This window comes from Gossypium arboreum, chromosome 11 (assembly GCF_025698485.1).
Source record: "Gossypium arboreum isolate Shixiya-1 chromosome 11, ASM2569848v2, whole genome shotgun sequence".
Classification (NCBI taxonomy): domain Eukaryota; kingdom Viridiplantae; phylum Streptophyta; class Magnoliopsida; order Malvales; family Malvaceae; genus Gossypium; species Gossypium arboreum.
The window spans coordinates 114,922,888-114,944,683 of NC_069080.1; the positions used below are offsets into that span (position 1 = coordinate 114,922,888).

Consider the following 21,796-nt stretch of genomic DNA (forward strand, 5'->3'; position numbering starts at 1 on the left):
AATTATGACATGATGATAAGGTGTGTGATATGTGCATTTATTCGAATGAAGGAAATAAATTATTAGTGTGTTTGTGCTATGTAAAATCAAGTAACATATGATTTGTTATGCATGAAACTTGGTGAATTGATTATCGTATGGTACAATTCGGGCTTCGAGCCTAGCAGGCTATAATGCAAGTGAAATAATATCAGGCCTCAAGCCTAGCAGGCTATAATGCAGGTGAAATAATATCGGGCTTCGAGCCTAGCAGGTGAAATGTCGGTGAATGAATTTAGACTTAAAGTCTAGCAGGCTTCGTGCTGGTGATGAATTCGGGTTTAAAACCTAGCAGGCTAATTGCCGGTGATTTGAGAACAGTCTAAGACTATGATGCTTCGTGTTAAAACGACAATTGAATACATTCATTACATTAAGTTGCCCAGGTACGTATCATGTACTGATATGTGAGTTTGATTTGAAATGAACCATAAGTGTATACTGTGATGCATATGTGAATAAGAGTTATGACTATATATATGATCATGATACATTCGGTCAAGATATGAAATTATATGATGGTATTTGATTTACCTATGTTATATGAGTTCAGATTCAACTAAAATAAAAATGCTAAATGTACAATATGTGCTGGTGTATATTCGGCCTAATGGTAATATACTTAGAAAATGTTATTTGATAAATTGAATGATCGATTTATAATTGAGTATATTGGTTTGCATTGCTTAAAACTTACTAAGCTTATAAAAGCTTACTCTGTTTGTTATGTTTCTCTATTTTATAGATCGTTGACTCCAGCCACTTGTTCGGGGATCGTCAGCAACTCGTCACACTATCTATCATTTTGGTACTATTATGTTTTGGAATTCGTATGGCATGTATAGAATAGACTTAAGTGAATGATATTTTGAGATGTTGTATATAAGCCATGTGAATATGGTAACTTTTGAATGTCGGTATAAGTCTGAATTTCGATCTTTGATTGTGTTTGGCTATGCATATAATTGCTAATGAACTTATGTAAATGTGAATGTACAAATGTAGTGTTTTGGATTGGTAACTCTTCATAACCCACTCCGGCAACGGATACGGGTTATAGAGGTGTTACATAGGAAAAAGGCTAGGTCTGATCGGCCTGTGAGAGTTGGGCCTACTGTTACACCTACTGGAGTGATGATCTGTCAGCACTATAATAGATGCCATCCGGGCGAGTGTTGGAGGGCAACTGGAGCTTGTTTGAGGTGTGGGTCTACTGAGCACCGTGTTAAAGACTATCCATTGAGGACTAATCAGATGCAAACTCTGACTATTGAGACTGCACAGCCACTTAGGGGTCGAGGACAGGCTAGGGGTGGTAATGGTAGTGGCAAAGGGCACAGAACACCGGGCAGAGGTGCTGGACCGACTGAGGTGAGGCAGCCTGCTTTGGTTTATGCTACACGTCACGGTAAGGACCGAGATGCTCTAGACGTCATTACAGTTACGTTATTAATTATTAATGTACCTTATTTGGCATTGATAGACATAGGCTCTACCCACTCATATGTAGCTAGTACTGTGTCTAAGACTTTAGGGATTCTGATCGAGAATACTGATAGTGAGTTGACTGTGATAAGTCCTTTAGGGCAGTCTGTGCGAGTGGACAATGTATAGAGATGTTCCGCTAAAGGTCCAAGGGATAGTGTTTTTGGCGGATTTAATGGAGCTTCTATTTAGGGAGTTCGATTTAATTCTGGGTATGAAATAGTTAGTCAAACATCGAGTGAGTCTGGACTGTGCTACGAAAAGACTTGTTTTGAGGACCGAGGGGGATAATGAGGTGGTTGTTGTAACACCCCAAACCCGGCCTAGACGTTACGGCCTTATATGGCAGTGTCACATTGGAGTGATTTTCGAAAACTTGCTCTTGATGATGAAAACCCATTTGGAAATTCAAAGTCTCTTTGTTAAAACTCAAATCATCCTAGCTATTCATTATTCATCTTAAATTGTCGTTACTTTTAAAACTCTATTTGTTGCGGAAGCATTTCAGATGTGTTACAAAAATATAGTGTTTTGAAAACAGTTATTGTTTTGGAAAACGCGTTCCATTTTTAACAGATATAAATCATAATAATAAAAAATCCCAAATTAAAAGCTAGAAAATTAGATAGGCCTTATTACATAATTTAAAACCAAAATGAAATCTAATAGCAAATAAACGCTAAATAAAAGAAAATAGGAGCAGTAGTGTGGCCATCTCCGAGTCCCTCGCAGCACTGATCTGCCTACGATTGGAGATTACTTGAACATTTAAAACAAATGGGTGAGTTTACGGAAACTCAGTGTGTAATCCCAATAATAAACAAACAGTATTAACAAGCCTGGGCCTAAGCCCATAATAGAAACAGTTCAAGGCAATAATGCAACCCATACCAATCCAGCCAACACACCACTCTGTACCACCAACACATTTGAGACATGCTCTTGACTTCCTCCGGCATTTACCTGAATGATACCTTTTACAATGCTCGCAAGCTGGTAAGTTCGGAAGCGTTTTAACACGTTTCACCTAATGAAACCCAACTTCAAATAACTGTGGTCTCTCTTCTTCTTGCAATCCAAGCACCTAGCCTAAAGCGTTTCACCAATCTCTTTAACTCTGGCCTCAAACACTTCCTCTAGAACCTCCCTTACTAACCGAGTCAGTGCCTCAATACCAAGCTTCGGGTTATCACTACCCGAAGTTGGCAAACTTACCCTGACCTCCGTCTCCTGATCAATCTTATGATCTGATGAAATAGGCAACCCCTTGCGACCTTGCTTACCTCTGGAATCCATATCAGTATTGTCGTTAATTTAAAAATCTACATTTCCAGAACACACACAGAATAAATACAAAATCTAAATTCCAGTGTTTTAGTTTACTCTAACTAGAGTGTTTCTATATAGTCTAATACCTAAAGAAATCACAGTATCTCTATTTACTGTATTTCAGTGCAACAAGCAACAATTTTGGAATGACTTACAGGATCGGCGTCAGAGACTCGGTGTACCAGGCACTTTCAGTAAAACATTTCAAAGTTTTCAAATCATTTGAAAATAATCTTCAAAAATTCCAAAAATTAAAACCCATTCCACAGCCAAGTTTTTGCAACCTGGCTCTAATACCACTAAATGTAACACCCCAAACCCGGCCTAGACGTTATGGCCGAATCTGGCAGTGTCACATTAGAGTGCTTTTCGAAAACTTACTCTTGATAATGAAAACCCATTTGGAAATTTAAAGCCTCTTTGTTAGAACTCAAATCATCCTAGCTATTCGTTATTCATCTTAAATTGTCATTGCTTTTAAAACTTTATTTGTTGCGGAAGCATTTTAGATGTGTTACAAAAATATAGTGTTTTGAAAACAGTTATCATTTTGGAAAACCGTGTTCCACTTTTAATAGATATAAATCATAATAAACAAAAATTCCAAATTAAAAGCTAGAAAATTAGAGAGACCTTATTACATAATTTAAAACCCAAAATGAAATCTAATAGCAAATAAACACCAAATAAAAGAAAACAAGAGCAGTAGTGTGGCCATCTCTGAGTCCCTCGCAGTAGAGATCCACCTATGACTGGGGATTACCTGAACAGTTAAAACAAATGGGTGAGTTTACAAAAACTCAGTGTGTAATCCCAATAATAAACAAACAGTATCAACACAATTTGGGCCTAAGCCCATAACAGAAATAGTTCAATACAATAATGCAACCCATCCCAATCCAGCCAACACACCACTCCGTACCACCAACACACCATGTGGGGACAAAGTCAACCCACCCACCAACACACCAATATCACAGCAAAACTACCAGTAATAATGTCACAGCAAAGCTGCCAGTAACAGTAAGACAGCAAAGCTGCCATTAACAGTAACACAACAAAGTTACAAGTAACATTATATGTGGCAAAGCCATCGATATCAGTATATATGGCAAAGGCACCAGTAATAGTATATGTGACAAAGCCACCAGTACAGTACACTTCCTCCATAATAGTATCCCAACCCCATGTAGAATGTCATGTTATAATCATACGTATATGCAGAATATCATGCTTAGAAAGAACAGTTAAAACATAGCACAAATCAGTCATTTACCCTCGAGGGGTAAAATAGTCATTTTACCCTATAGGGGTATTTTGGTCATTTTACCTGCCTTGGGGTCTAGGTCTCTTATCGACCCATCAGAAGGTCTACAGTCACCTCGAGTAGCTTGAGCAACTCTAACGGTCATAATGGTGTAAATGGGCCTAAGGCCCATTATGCGGCCAAAGTAGGCCACATGGTAGCCCAAAAATTACCACGGCCATGCGAGCTACACAGCCCAGTCCAGTAATTGCCATATACTACAGAATTTATCCGTGTGGAGCCCACAAGCACATTAGGCCCACACGGCCTATTTCAGCCCATCGTGGCCCAAAATAGCCTAAACCCATGTGAACGCCCATGGCAGCCTCTATAGTCCTACGCCCATGATTCGTGGGCTGGGCTTACCACATGTGCGTTCGTACACCCATGTGGCCAAAAGGCCATTCTTTTGACTTTTTAACTTTTTGGCTTTTGCCGATCTACAGTCTATTCAGTGCGTGCATGCACACCTGATCGTAAGGATGCAACAATACCACGAGCACTCCAACCTATTTCACAAAAGCAATTGTTAGATGTCTACCACTTCACTGCAAGAGCCTAATCCTTAGGCCTTAATAGTTGTCTGTATTCCAATAAAACTTTATCAACCACCACATAAGAAAATAGTTGAACTAGAAGAACAATCACTTACTGAAATATAGGATTTAGATTAGAAGGGAAGTAGATTCGGCTTACACTACACAAGAGCCGAAAGTACCCAAAAGATAGAGGCCTTGAATCCTAACAACAAAATAGCCGTAAAGGGAGATATTAGATATCAGCACGATAGAAAAGAGAAAGAGAGAGAGAAAGAATACACATACCCTTACACCTGATCAGTCGAACTTCACAAGTCCACAATCGAAAGTTTAGAAGAAGAAAATAGAGTATTCGGCTACAATGCAAAAATGAAGAGAAGGAAAAAGAGTAAGAACAATCGGCTATAATGCAGAAGACTCGAATGAGAGGAATTAGAAAAGAAAAGAAGGGATTCGGCTAGAGCAAAACCGATTTGAGAAGAAGAAGAGAACCAATGATATTTGGCAATAGGTTTAGGAGTGAAGTGTGTTCAGTCAGAAGAAAGCCCCAAAAAGAAACACCTGAACACCTGAATGGTTGCCAAAAGAATACGACTGACAAACAAGTAACAGAACTTATGAACAATTGAAACAAAAGAGGAGAAGCTACCGCAAAAGAGAGCAAAAACTGCAAATTTGGCATCAAAAACCTATGACCGAATTTGCATCATGGGGAATCCCATTTTTGGCCAACTACTATCACCCCCTCAAACTCCCTTAATCCTCTCCTAAAATCTTTTCGTAATCCTCTCATTGATTTTTTCCCCAATCCTCTCCATGATTTTCTCTACAAATCACTCCAACACCACATTCAAACTCTATTCAAACTCTCATGGCCAATTCAACCTCAAAGTCTCAATCCAACTCCACTACCTACCCAGCTCAATAGCATAATAATTCTCCATTGTCCAATCTAGGACTCAAACTCAAGTCCCCCAACAGAAGCAACACACTACCTTGCCACTAGACCACACGCTCATTTGTGTCATATATTACTTAATTTAATTAAAGAAGCCTACTATCTAAAACTAAGGGCCCTATTCACTTAAAATTAAAATTTCTGCTAAAGCCCAGGTTTGAATCCAAGACTTCTCAAACACTTCCCTGAGCACTCAACCACTAAAACAAACATGCGTTTGATTCATTTCCTTGTACAGCTAAATACTTACGTGCAGTCTTCTAGTTGTTCCCATGCTCAAGGCCCATTCCTTCTAGGCTCAAATTCGGCGCGTTACAGTCGTGATTGGGGAACGCCGTGACTATTTGACTAATGTAATATTTGCATTGAGGGAAGAGAAGCTAGTAAGGAAGGGGTGTGAGGCATTCTTGGCTTACATCAGTGTTGCTGATTCTATGGACTCTTCAGTTAAGGACATCCGAACTATAAGGGACTCTCCAAATGTTTTTCCAGAGGAAATACTGAGATTACCTCTGAGTCGTGAGGTAGAGTTTGGTATCGAGTTGATTCCTGGTACAGCTCCAGTGTTTATCACCCCCTATCAAATAGCACTGAAAGAGCTAACGGAACTTAAGACTCAAATCCAAAAACTGTTAGATTCTGGGTTTATTCATCCCAGTGTGTCTCCGTAGGGAGCACCTGTTCTGTTTGAAAAGAAGAAGGACGGTGCAATGAGGATATGTATCGACTACCGTCAATTAAGAGTAAAAGAGGCCAATGTGCATAAGAAGACATTTAGGACTCGGTATGGACATTACGAGTTCCCAGTTATGCCCTTTGGGTTGACTAATACACCAGCGGCATTCATGACTTGATGAACCTTCTATTCCAGCCTTATCTGGACCGATTCTTAGTGGTGTTCATCGATGGTATTTTGGTATATTCTAAGATAGAGGTTGAGTACAATGAGCACCTAAGAGTGGTTCTATAGATTCTTCGTGAGAAATAGTTGTATGCGAAGTTCACAAAATGTAAGTTCTGGCTTCGATAGATAACCTTTTTGGGGCATGTGGTTTCTGCTGAGTGGAGTCGTGTGGATCCTCATAAGATTGAGCTGTGTTGAATTGGAAACAACTAAGGAATGTGCCAGAAATTAGCAGTGTTCTGGGGCTAGTAGGATATTATCGACGATTCATTGAGGGGTTCTCTTTGATCGCAGCTCCGATGATTAAGCTTCTGCGTAAGGGAGTTTCTTTCGTGTGGAATGAAACATAGTAGGAGAGCTTTGAGAAGCTCGAGATGGTGTTATCTTAGGCACCTGTTCTGATTTAGCCTGAACCTGGTAAGGACTTCGTGGTATATAGTGATGCGTCACATGTGGGTCTTGTTTCTGTTCTAATGCAAGACAGTAAAGTTGATGCTTATGCATCTCGTCAGCTTAAGACTCATGAGGCTAATTATCTGACGCACAATTTGGAGTTAGCAGTAGTAGTCTTTGCTCTTAAGATCTAGAGGCACTATCTGTACGATGAAAAGTGTACCATCTACACTGATCACAAGAGCTTCAAGTATCTCCTCACTCAGAAAGAGTTGAACCTTAGGTAGCGTCGATGGGTTGAACTGCTTAAGGATTATGACTACAATATCGAGTACCATCCTGGTAAGGCCAATATGGTGGCCGATGCGTTAAGCCGTAGGGCTATGATCGATTTGAGAGTGATGTTCGCTCGACTTAGTCTATTCAATGATGGGGATTTATTGTTTGAGTTGCAAGTAAAACTGACAAAGATTGATCAAATCAGGATAAACAGATGGGAGATAAGTATCTTGAGTTGAGGTTCTGTCAGATTGAGAGCGGGTTATTACGGATTTTGGGACTAATGATGATGGGGTATTGTGTTTCTGAGGACGAATCTGTATACCGAATGATGATGACTTAAGACAGTCGATTCTGAGAGAGGCACATAGTAGCCCTTATGCTATGCATCGCGGTGGGAACAAGATGTACCGAGATCTCAGAGAGTTGTACTAGTGGCCAGGGTTGAAACGTGAATTTACCGTGGTCTTGCTAACACTATACTACTGTTCGATAGGTACACTTGCCTACACCGCGATAATAGTTAGTTTCAAAGACGATTAATTATAAATATTTAAAACCTATCACGAAATAACACGATCATACGTCTCAACTGACAGCTTGTGTGAGTAGACCCGTTATTAGCTCGAGGGCGAGCATATAAGTGATATGAGATTAAGGTAGCAAAGGCTACATATGTGGCACTTAGCGTACAAGATTTCCGTGTATCCAATAGTATTCTAAGTGGTTCAATGGGTATGTCAAAGATAAGGATGAATATGAATTCATGTTGGAATGGTATAAGTACGTGCACTAAGCTTGAAATCGTTGAAATTGTGAAATGATGAGCTCTTGATAAGCTATGAATGGATGAGTTATGTTCATGAATTTTATTTCAGTTTATGTTACCTTGGATTATATTATGGAATGGTAATTGTATTGTAACACCCCTTACCCATATTCGACGCTGAAATAGGGTACAAGGCATTACCGGACTTTCATCATTGACAAACATACATTCCGAGTCATAAATTTTTATCCAAATTAAAACTATTCACATGCATTCATATCGTCCCTAAACGAGCCTACGAGGCCCAAAACATGCATTGGAAGTTTTTTGGGACTAAACCGAGAACTTTAGAAAAGTTTACAAAACTTAGAAAAAAAATTCATGTTACAGGGGTCACACACCCGTATGGATTTGGGACACGCCCGTGTGGGCAGGCTGTGTGGTCACACATGCCCGTGTCCTGACCCCGTGTAACTCTCTGACTTGTATCTCATGAACAAACTGAAGTCACACGGCCAAAGCACATGTTCCTCTCCCTAGGCCGTATGGCAAATTTAATTTTCGAATATAGGTGCAGACTTCACACCCCCAAGACACACGCCTGTGTCCAAAGCCATGGCCCTCACACGGTTGAGACACACGGCCGTGTCTCTGCCTTTGTGCTCGATACAGGGCATTCTATTTTGTAACAATTAAGGTGCAGGGGACACATGGTTGAAACACATGCCATGGGGCTGGCCATGTGTCACACATAGCCTAGACACACGTCCGTGTGTCTACCCGTGTGGACAAAATAAGGCTATTTTCCAAACCATTTTCCACCCTCTTTTACACACACCTACACCCACATCACATGGCACTATTCATAGCATACATAAGTAACTAAATATCCACAATCAAGGCATTAACAAGTCATTCACATACCAACTTCATTCTTGCTTATAACATCAACTTACCCATTCAAATCATACTAATTTTATAATCACATAAACATCAACATAAGAATGGGATCATTACCAATATTAGCCAACTTTCATGGCTATATACAAAATGAATCATAAACCATTATAAGCCAACACAATGACTAAATTAACCATGACACATATAACAAAATAACCAAGTCTCTATACATGCCATAACTCAAAATATTAACTTTCAATGGTACCCAAAATAATGGTTGATAATGTGAATAGATCTCCGACGATCTCCGATCCTGAGCTAGCTTGGTGACACTATAAGACAAGGGAAAGAAAGGGGAGTAAGCTATATAGCTTAGTAAGTTCATATGCAAATAATAAACAACATTAATTATACATTTGTCATATGAATAACATAACATATATCAACATAAATGTCATTAAAACTTCATGAGCATAACTTACTCAATCACATTCTTACCAATAGTTCATCATATATCAAATCCATTTCTTTTGAGTTTTTCGTACATACATGTACCAACTCGTAACATAATCACATACTTTCTCATCTTTTCCATACCCGTTGAACCACTTGGAATACTATTGGATACACGGAATTCTTTCACATAAGTACCACATAAGTAGCCAATACTACCACAAATATCATAATACATATAGACTCGCTCTCGAGCTATCCAAAGGCCTGCTCATGCAAGCTGTCAGGTATCTACAACATATGTCAGTATACCTAGCCACCAGTAGTACGTACAGGACCAGCACCCGAGTCACATAATCACATAATCACATGGGTTCCTAGTGACATGTCACTTGTATCCTAATCTATTCCTAAGCTTCAACCAGAATTTCCTGATATGCTCATAGAATATGCTGATAGAATCAATCATACAATTCATGCAATATTAAAACATTAAAATACAAATATAACATTGCATTATTAACATACGAACTTACCTCGGTACAAAAAATAGTAGAAATAGACCTAATCGTCAAACACCTTATTTTTCCCCCGATCTAGGACCAAACCTCATTTTTCTTGATATATAATAGTAAATTTAACTCATTTAATACTTACATTATTCAATTCAGCCCAAAAATCACATTATGGAAAAATTACAATTTAGCCCTTAACTTTTTAATATTTTACACTTTAGCCCCTATGCTCGTAAAATGAGATGTGTTCAATTTCTTTAATACACAAGCCTAGAAAAACCATTTTCATACTCGACCAGCCCACATTTTTCATTTAATCACACTTTTATTTCATATTTTATAACTTTTTACAAATAAGTCCTTTTTAGGCATTTCCATCAAAAATCACTTTGTAAATGTTGTTTACCCAACATCAAACATGCATTTTATACCATCAAACCTCAAAACACAAATATATCTAACACGGTAAAATTTTAGACTTTGACATCTCTTCAAATTAGTCCTTGAAATAGATAGACTAGGCTACAAGGATATCAAAAACATGAAAATCATTAAAAACGGGACAAAGACGGACTGACAGTCGAGCTTGAAAGGTTGGCCAAAACCCTAGCTCCTTGTGAAATTCGGCTATGGGGGATGAAATTGAAGAAGATGACATCTTTTATTTTAGTTATTTTATCTTTATTTACTAGATTACCAAAATGCTCTTTACCTTAAACTTTAAAATTTCACCTAACCATGTCCATTTTTGTCCACCAAAAGATATAATAGTCTAATTACCATCTAAGGACCTCTAATTTGAATCTCATAGCATTTAAAATCCTTTAGCTTGTAGAACTTAAATTTTGCATCTATTGTAATTTAGTCCTTTTTGCCAAATTAAGCACCCAATCAATAAAATTTCTTAAAGAAAATTTCACACTATCATACTATCATGCTATAGACCTCAAAATAAAAATAAAATAAATATTTCTACTTCGGATTTATGGTCCCGAAATCACTGTTCTGACTCGACCCTAAAACAGGCTGTTACATGTATGGTAAGGTTGCTTATGTTTTACATACGAGCTTATTAAGCTATATAGCTTACTCCATTTATTTTTCATGTTTTATAGTGTCAACAAGCTAGCTCGGATTGGAGATTGTTGGAGATCGCATCACACTATCAACATATTATTTTGGTACCAAATGAATTCCAACATTTTGAGTATATAGCATGTATAGAGACTTGGTTATTTTAGTATATTTGTCATTGTAATTAGCCAAGTGTTTTGGCTTGTAATTGGTAAATGGTTTATTTTGTATATGGCCATGAATGATGGCTTATGTTGGTATAAGTATATTCATATGTTAATCCCCGTTTGTGAATGTGAGATTAACATGATTTAAATGGGCAAGGTATGATGTTTTAAGCATGATAAATGTTGGATTTCAAATGGCATGATGATGCATTGATTGTGGTTGTATTGGTTGTATCTGTATGCTTGGATTGGTGTCATTTGATGTTGTGTAGGTGTGTGCAAGTAAGTATAGGTAAATAGCCTTATTTTTTTCCACACGGGTAGACACATATGCGTGTGTCTTCATACACGGCCAGCCCCATGGGCATGTGTTTCGACCGTGTGTCCCCTGCACCTAAATTTTGCAAAATAGAATGCCCATAATTGAGCACATGGGCTGAGACACGATCGTGTGTCTTGGCCATGTGAGGGACACGGCCTCGAGCACGGGTATGTGCCCCAGCCGTGTGAAGTCTGCACCTATTTTATGAAAATTAAATTAACCACATGGCCTAGCATGCGGGCGTGTGACTTGGCCGTGTGACTCCAATTTTTTCATGCCTTGCAAAATAGAAAGTTACACGGGTTAAGGACACGGGCGTGTGTAACCACATGGCTAGCCCACACGGGCATGTCCTTGATCCATACGAGCGTGTGACCTCTGTAAGTTGAAAAATTTTCTAAGTTTTCTAAAAGATTCCAAAGTTGTCGGTTTTTTCCCGAACCACTTCTAATGTATGTTTTAGGCCTCGAGGGCTCGCTTTAGGGACGATATGGTTGAATGAAAATAGTTTTAATTTGGTTGAAATTTTAGGACTCGGAATGTATGATCATTTCTTATGTAAGTCCGGTAATGCCTCGTAACCTGATTCCAGTGTCGGATATAGGTAAGGAGTGTTACAACCACTTTCATCCACTATCTAATTAATGGTTTAAATATCATTTAAGGACTTTAAATTTAAATTTCCATAGCTATTAAGTACTTTTAACTTATAGAAGTCAAGTTTTGCACCTTTTTCATTTTAGTCCTTTTTATCGAATTGAGTACTCAAACGTCAAAATTTTTTAACAAAATTTTTATACAACACTCCTAACATGTTGTAAACATTAAAATAATAATAAAATAAATATTTTGACATTGGATTTTTGGTCTCAAAACCATTGTTCCGACTTAACCGAAAATGGGCTTTTACAACCACTAACTGGAAAGTGATCAAACCCTTCATTAACTTGTGCTTCATCTTCTTCAAATTGCAAGTCCAATTCAAGCTCACTTTGCTTGAGCATTTTTCTTCAATTGCATCTCATCTCCATGTATTACTTTCATTAAAATTCACATCTCTACTTACAATGACCTTGCTTGTAAAAGGATCAAAGACCTTATAACCTTTTCTATTGTTGTTGTATCCAAAAAAGATATCTGACTTTAATCTTCTTTCTAGTTTTCTCTTCTTCACTAATGGTACGTGAGCAAAGTAGATACAACAAAATATTTTCAAATGAAAAAAAAAAGGTTTGTGTCCAAACCAAGCTTCAAATGGAGTCTTTCCCCTCACTATCTCAGCTTCTTTCATCTTCAAATTTTTAAAATCTCTCCTAAGATTTATGAGTTGTTCCTGCCTTATCTTCCTAAGCCTTGAAACTCTTCCTTCAATCTATCCTAAGCTTGTTTGGGAGTTTCATAGGCATGATTCTGGTAAAGATTACATTTAAAACACTATTTTGGATGCATGACATTCCTTTATGTTTTTTGGAACACTCCTCATTATGCTGCCTTAATTGAGCTAATGTGTCCCGAAACCAACTAAAAATTTGACTAAGGCAAGTGCACCTATCAATTAATAATATAGGTACGGTGAGCACAAATATCAATCCCATAAAGACTAAAAGCACTAGTAATTACCATCTTTCTATAATTGAACCGATAAATTTGAGTGATTGATTAAAAATAAAATTAACTAATTTCATTAACTAATGAACATGACAAAGAACAAAACAAGCAAATAAAGAATTAACAACCAAGAAGCGAAACAATACCCAAGAAAGATTTCACCTAGATTTCATCTATCGTTATCAATCTAAATTATGCAATTTCTTTACTTAGTATCTTGATCTGTAGAAATCCCTAAATTATACTAATATCACTTTTGAGAGTAAGAGCAACTGACTCTAAGTTGATTAATTGAAATTTCTTTCTAATTAAAACCCCTATTATTGCATTAACTCGATTTATAGATTCCCTATTAGATTTGACTCTAATCTGGTAGATCTATGTTGTCCTATTTCTAAGATCGCATGCAACTCCAGTCAATTACACAAGATCTACTCTTAAACAGGGTCTATTCCTCCTCTGATTTAAGCACATCAAACATGGATCAATAATCCAGAAATATCAAACCAAGAATTAAGCATACATAATTGAGAATCAGATCTAAGTATTTATTGCATAAAATAAAATTCAAATGACAGAATCCATCATAGGGTTCATCTCCCCTAGGTATTTAGAATTTTAGTTCATGCTTGAAAATAAAAATATTTAAGACACAATATAACCGAAGGAAATAAAGAAACTTATGATAACCTCTTGAGAAATCAACTGAGAATCTTCATTCTTGACAGAAATCTGATTTAGAATCGACTTCAATGGTGTTTTCCGAGTTATTTCTTAAATATTCTATGATGACTCCCTCTTATCTTTTTATATTTGTCATATATACATCTTAGAATGCCCGAAAAACCTAAAAATGTGTTTCCCCACAATTTAAAGTGCCAATTTGCTAAATTGATATGGCTTGCCACTTAGCCGTGTGTGTAACATCCCCTAACCCTATACCATCACCGAAACAAGGTTACGAGACATTACCAGTCAGTACAGTCCAATTCCGGTCATTAATTAAAATAAATATTCACACACATCCTAGTTTTAAGATGTAGTCCCTTTAATGGGCTCTTGCGATCCAATATGAACAGTAAATTCAATTCGGAACTAATTTAGAATCATTACGAATTTTTAGTAAATTTCAAAATTCATACAATATATCGTTGCCAACCATAATTTACTTATTTCATCAATACTTTTACAACCTAAATGACTCTCATTAAACATCCTGGGTACATGCCATTATCAATACTCAACATACTTTACCTTAATGAATTCGGGATTGTCCTGGGATACTGATTCAACGTACTATCTTTACTTAACCTGCGCACGGAAACAAACCATACGCTTAGGATGGTATACTCAGTGGTATTTCTATAATCCGAACATTTAATAATATAACAAATACTTAAGATCATAATAACAATTACAATTATGCAATTATTTATTCATAGATAAATTTCAACTACTTACCATATAAATTTTATACAGTTCATATAATAAACACAATAACATAATTGTTCAATTCCTAAATAAATCCATTACTATTTACTCCGTTCTTTCACTTACTATTCGGTATAGCTTTCCTCAATTTATTCACAATTCAATATCATTAAACTATATTCAACTATACACTTATCAATCATATTCCATTTTAATTCATTTCAATAACGATCAATTTCATTTATATCATATCAACTTACTATCACGATAGCTTTCAAGTATATACATACGATTCATATATCTCAAATCACATTTCAATTCATCAAGTGGCATCATATATCATCAATTCGAACTCCAATCATTTCATGAACCTTTGGTTCATATTTTCAATTCATATCTAAATTTTCAATTCTCAATTCAATTTCTCGTTTCATTTCAATAGCTTGATCAATCAAATTTATTCGATTTATCTTTCACTTATTTACCCTATTAACAAACCCGGACTTTGACGGATACACGGATTCCAACCCAAACACACCAATACGGCACATTGTGCCTAAAAGCGGTACATAGTACTGATCGATATCGACACATAAAGTGCCTAAAACGACACACGAGGTGCCCGATACGACACACGAGGTGCCCGATACGACACACGAGGTGCCGAAATACGACACATAAAGTGCCCGATCGGTAAAGTCGACAAATCCGTACACTTCCATATCCTATGGCATGCCAACTATATCCGACTCATTAACTAGTTAATAGGGTATTTCATTCACTTTCTTAATTTAATAATTCTTTCATCAATATCTCATTCCGATAATTACACATATTTACCCATTTTACAATTCATACAATTTCATTCAATTCAACAAATATATTTCAATTATGCACATTAATTCATAATTCAATACAATTCAATTCACTTTTCAATACCAAATATTCAAATATCACAATCTCATATATTCATATCAATTTCCTCATATTTCCAATCAATATATTTTTCAATATAATATTCATTCAATATTCAAATTTCTACATAAGTCATATATATTATATAATTCAATCAATATAATTTCAATCAAAATAATTTCAATCAATATAAATTCAATAAATTCATCGCATACTAAAATCAATCTATATCAATTGTAAAACATCATAATTCAATCACTAACAATTTCCATATGTATATAAATATAATAAATAATGACTAAGATCGGATTATAGAAATACAAACCGTAATTTTTGAGCTAACTCCCGTTGACTTTGTCTTGTCCTTTCTTAGCCGAGATTTCCGGTACCACATTGACTACGAAATTAAATCAATTCATAATCATTAATACATTACTAATTCATATATTAAGTTACAGAATTCTAAATTAAGATCCGCTAATTTTTCCTGAAACTAGACTCACAAATCTTCTTACAATAAAATTTCCAGAATTTTTGGTTTAGCCATTAAGTACAGTTTATTCTTTAAATTTACCCCTATTCTGCTGTCTGACAGTTTCGTCCCTTCTTCACTAAAAATTAATTATCTCACAGTGCAGAACTTGGATAATATTCCCATTGATTTCTCTTGAAAATAGACTCATTAGGAATTCTAAATATATAAATTTAAACCTATAATTATTTTTCTTCAATTTTTGGTGATTTTCCAAAGTCAGAACAGGGAAACCCGAATTCATTCTGACCTTGTCTCACAAAATTCATTATATATCATAATTTACAATTCAATTGCTTACACCGTTTCTTCTATAAGAAACTAGACTTAATAAGCTTTAATTCCATTTTTTATTCATTCTCTAATTCAATTTCTACAATTTTTGGCTATTTTTCAAACTTAGACTACTGCTGCTGTCCAAAATAGTCTTAATACAAAATGTTGATTTACTTTAATTTCAATTTAATCTTAACTAATTTTCACTTACGTTTCTAATTCAATTCACATTCTATTTCTATTCAAATTTCATCCATACTTTCATTTAAATATTAAATTTCCAGCATACTTTCCTAATTTCAAAATTTCATCAATTTAGTCCCTACAACATAAAACTTATAACTTACTTTACAATTTGATCCTATTATCAATTCTAGCTTGAAATTTACTCAATTAAACCCTTAATTCACTATTTTATTCAACATGAACTATACTTGAAAATCTATAAACTCTCAAAATATCAACTTAATTTCATCAAAACTTTGTTCTAAAACTTCTAAAACATCAAAATTAAGTAAAAAGGGCTTGATTGACTTACCTATTAAAGCTTAAAGCTTCAAACCTTAAATTTTCTCTTTTCTCCCTTTCTTTCTTTCTTTTTCTCCTCTGCTCTCTGTTTCGTTTCATTCTGTTTCTATTTCCTTTCTTTTGTTTCTTTAGTTTATATAATATAATATAATATAATTAAAACATAAAATATCTTTATTATATAATAATATAATAATATACTAAACATAAAAAAATCTTAGATTTTCTTCACAGTAAACCGCCTCAATTTATATTTTTGTATAATTTCATTTTAGTCCTTTTATTTTCTTTTAATCTATAATTCAACTTTTACTCCTTATTCAATTTAGTCCTTTTTCTTAATTACTCTTAATTAAATTAAATTCACTTAATTAAACTCTAATTAACCACTCATTTTACTTAAAATATTTTTAATAAATATTTACGAATCGTTTTCCAGAAACGGAGACCCGAAAATACACTTTTTCAGTAACGGTAAAATTCAGGTCGTTACAGTGTGGCAGCCCATGTGGCTCCTGCAACTTGCTCTAATTTTCTAGGTTTTGCTCGTTTTTCATTCCTTTTGCTCCCAAATGATCTCCTAAGTATAAAAACATGAATTTAAAATATTCGAAGCATAAAATTCATCATTAACATCGAATAATCACCCAAAAATGAATTAAGAATAAAATTAAAGCATGTTACTTTTAACACTTATCATGGGCAATAGTTGAATTTGCACAACTTCCCACAAATCAAAAGCTTGAAGATAAGTCTTCATCTTGACTACCTAAATGTGGTAGTTCTCACCAGTAAAGAAAAGAGGTGGATGTGGTGAAAAGCTTGTTGAAGACATACAAGTAACAATAAAGTAGAAACAAGATAGCATGTATCTTTCTCAACAACAAACTCAAAAATAAAAAACAATGACCCTCAAAGATGGTAGGCTCTAGGTACTGATTATTGGTGTTTTAAGCCAAGAAGAACAAAGAACAAAGAACAAAAACAGAAAAGTGCAGCAAAAAAGAATGAAAAGTATCAGCTACTTCATTCAATTAGAAAAGTAATGCATTTTAGTGATAAAGCACTACCAAATACACAACTACTCTCACTAATAACATGAAAACAAGAAAAACTTAACTTGCACTCATGCTGATTATGTTAATCATCACCTATTTACATAAGAAAAATTAACAACCAAATTCATTTTCAACAAAATAACATAACAAGGAAACTAAACAAAAACTGAACCAAGTCAACATGCTATCGAGGAGACTTAGAATGCAACAAAAAAGTAACAGCTACATGGTTGGCCAGCTTTCGACAGAAACATTTCTTTTCTCAAAATTATCATTGTAATCGATTACACACTGTTACGAAGATTGGTAGGTGTAAGTTAATTAAACCATTGGCAGTGTTGGAAACTTAAATTTTTGCTGTGAAAAGTGATTAATGCAATTTATAACATACATAAATAGTCAAAACATATCGTTTTGAAACTCTCTCATGGAGTTGGAGTGGTTTTCATCTTCATTAACACAACAGTTACTAGAAGATAAGCATTAAACAACTCTGTACCAAAACATATGAAATCCATCAACAATTAGCCACGAAATTAAATGGGCTAGTGACTAATGACGCATTATCAAAAATTCAAGCTCCCAAGAACTTCTTAGCAATCTTGAGAAGGGAAATTCAATTTATGTCTGGAAATTGGAAAGTCTATTGACCTGATTTGTCAACTATTAATATCCCATTCCTATTGGAAGTGGATTGTGGAAATTTGTTATTTTGCAGGCCATTAACGTCATTCTTCTTCAGTTAAGGCTCTGTTTATTTTAAGGTAAAAGTTTTTACAGAAAATATTTTTAACTTTTTCCGATGTTTGTTTTATGTAAAATAGGATAGTCAACATAAAAAGCTTTCCAGTCAACGTAGAATTACTTCCTTATTCCCGTAAAATGTTTTACCAACTTTTTTTTTTCCATAAGATATTTTTCAAACTGATAAGACTCTGTTCACTATAACACCCCCATACCCAACCCAAGCATCAGGTCAAAACATTGAGATGTTACATTCTCTACTAAATTCACTTATCAAATATTTTCTTATAAACTTTCATAACTTTTCAATTTAGTCCCTTTTTGTCATAAAAGTTCAATATTTACTAATTAATCATATTAAATCAATTTTCTTTCTTGCTACACTTTAATCATATAATTTATCTCAATATTTTGTTTCACATATCAAATTTTATGTATTTCACTTCTATTATTTCATCCACGTATTTTTCAAGTTTAACAATTTAGTCCTTGTCATAATAAAAATTTATGTTTTTCCACAATTTCACTTTTACAATACTTTATGCATATTTCATCATCTCATAACACATTCATTAAACTTTTATCATAATTTTCTTATTCACATATTAAATTGTTTCACACTTAAACTTTTTACAATTTTCAATTTAGTCCCATTGCCATGTAATTTATTTTTCATCATATAAGCACTTTAATCAAATAATTCATTATAATATCTTATTTCATATAACAAATTTTCATGCATATCACTTCTCTTATTTCAATTATAAATTTCACAAAGTTTACAATTTAATCATTAACATCATGGAGACTCATTATTTACTATAATTTCACCTTAACATCACTTTGTAATCAATTCACTACTTCATTTAAACTCTTTATAATAAATCTCAAATGTATGTTTGTTTCATTGAAAACAACTTGTTTCATTGAAAACAACTTTTAAGAAATATTTTCAAGAAATCTGCCAAACAATAAAAAATATTTTACACAGATTCATCCAAACACCAAAAAATATTAGTTTTTCCAGATAAGTAAGTCATTTTTCAGAAATCATTTTCCGAAAGCCATTTTCAATAAGACAAACGGAGCTTAAGTTCATAATAAAAATTCTTCTATTAATCGGTGTGCTCTAATTGAGTTAATTTGAATTTCTATAATTTTAAATTTTTCGTTTAAGTTAGTGAACTATTCAAAAGTTTTTACTTAAGTCATTGAGTTGTTAGTTTTTTTTTTTTTAAGTTCCATCAGTGAGCTCCAAGTGATGATTTAATGATTGGTACGGTGGATCACTACCCATTGACAAGTAGAAGAACATACCTTAGATCCAAGCCGATCTGACGGTCAAAGTTGTTTCATGAAAAAAATGAATTGTAAAAGGGAAGGGGAAAAAGAGCTTTTAATTAGTGCAGACAGTGCAAACTAGAAAATTTCGTATAATATCGATTTTAACAATCCAATGACTTAAATGAAAGCTTTTGAATAGTTCAGTGACCAAATTATAACTTTTTTTTTAGTTAAGTGACTAAAATGAAAACTCACCCATAGTTTAGTGACTAATAGTGTAGTTTACCCTTTTGAAATTTATGTCTCAACCTAAATGGTAGTACTTAAATCCGTTAAAGTTAAATTGTATAATTAATCTCGTACTATGTGTAAGTTGTGAATTTAGTTCTTATTTTTTAATATGATCATTTTAGTTTATTATACTTTTCAAATTTTAAAATTTTAATTATAACTGAAATAGTAGCCGTTAAATTCACGAACTAAAATGACATGATTTTTTTCTAAATATTTTGTGAAAAAACAAGAAGACGTGATATTACAAATGTGATAATATATTTATTGTATGAAAATTTGAAAATAAAATAATTTAACTTAATGAATTTAACAATTATCTTTTGAATTAAGACTAAAATTTTAAATTTTAAAAATATAAAAATTAAAACTAACCAAATTAGAAGATAAAGATTTAATTTATAACTTATTCGTAATATAGGGGTTAATAGAAGAATTTAACTTCAAAATATAAGTTATGGGATAATATTATGTCAAACAACTATGGGATTTTTTCTTTACATGTTATTCAAGATTTAGTAAATTAATTAATCTTTCACATTTTGTAAGACTATTAAGGGGGTAGATACTAGCCACAAGCTTTAAAACTGCTCCATATTCAAGACGAGGATTGAACCCTCGATCACTAGTTAAGATAGGAGAGACCCTTATCGTTTCACCTAACTCCCATGGTTATACTAATATTTTAATGTTGAAGTGTTTTTTATTCAAAAATAAAATTTTTATTTCATGTAATTAATATGAAATTAATATTATTATACTTAATTAAAATATATTAATTATTTTGATAATTAAAATATTACAACAATAAACAAACTTCAAACTGTAATTAAATTTTGAATTGAAATAATAATGAAAATTTAAAAAAGAATTTTGTGATTTTCTAACAACAAATTAAATACATTTTTATGGTAAATTTGAGTTTGAAATATTGAGGTAGAGAAGCTCAACATTAAACAATTTAAAATCAGAATGGACGTGTAATTTAATAGTAAAAATAAAGATATGAAGTATTCATTATTGCAAACCAAGAACATAGAATGTCTTAACAAGTGTCACTTTATTACACAATTGTTATAACTACTTCATTAATATAGATAGACTTCACCACTCTTAACTTCATCAATTAACAGCTTAATAAGAGCAATATGTTACTAAAATTAAACTTTCTTATATATGTAAAAATAAAATGGAGAGAATTTTCCTTTTCATGTTCATCCAAATAAGTGACCTTTGTCATGTCAATCTCCGTCGACTAAAAATGCAAAGTGATTTAAATTTTAAAAATATTATTACTTCAGGCCATGTAGTTTAAACATTAAAAATATTACTTTAATTAATATAATAGAATATTGCTAACAAGTGCGATTAAGAAGGAGAAGGGGTGGATTGTATGGTGGTTGGTCTCTGAGTGGGGTGGAGAACCACTAGAAAGGGAGTTGATCTTTGGTGGGAAAGTTTAGGAGGAAGAAGTTTCCGATATGGAAAGGAACTTAATCTTCTTCAACTATTGTTGTGGGCTTTTATACTGGAAGACAAGGTTACATATATACTTAGAGATGGTTGGTAGTGAGATTATATCTTGTTTCCTTACAGTGACAATGAATATAATGTTTTTTTTTTTACATTAATATCAAGTGAATATTTTTGTATCGATAAATTTAATTGAAAAAAATGTAACAATAAATGAACCTAAA

At 33.9% G+C, this 21,796-nt stretch overlaps 1 long non-coding RNA gene across 2 annotated transcripts; it reads right to left on the reverse strand.

Moving 5' to 3' along the window:
* Positions 1-8,933: 8,933 nt before the first annotated feature.
* LOC128283564 (uncharacterized) lies at positions 8,934-16,836 on the reverse strand. 2 transcript variants are annotated; one of them, XR_008273937.1, is made up of 4 exons: positions 16,733-16,836; positions 15,712-15,783; positions 14,295-14,351; positions 8,934-9,233 (listed from the first exon to the last, which is right to left on the reverse strand). It is a non-coding gene; the product is annotated as an uncharacterized LOC128283564 (long non-coding RNA). The 2 variants fall into 2 exon arrangements; XR_008273936.1 differs by lacking the exon at positions 8,934-9,233 and having other exon boundaries at positions 14,137-14,351.
* Between the last annotated feature and the right edge of the window lie 4,960 nt (positions 16,837-21,796).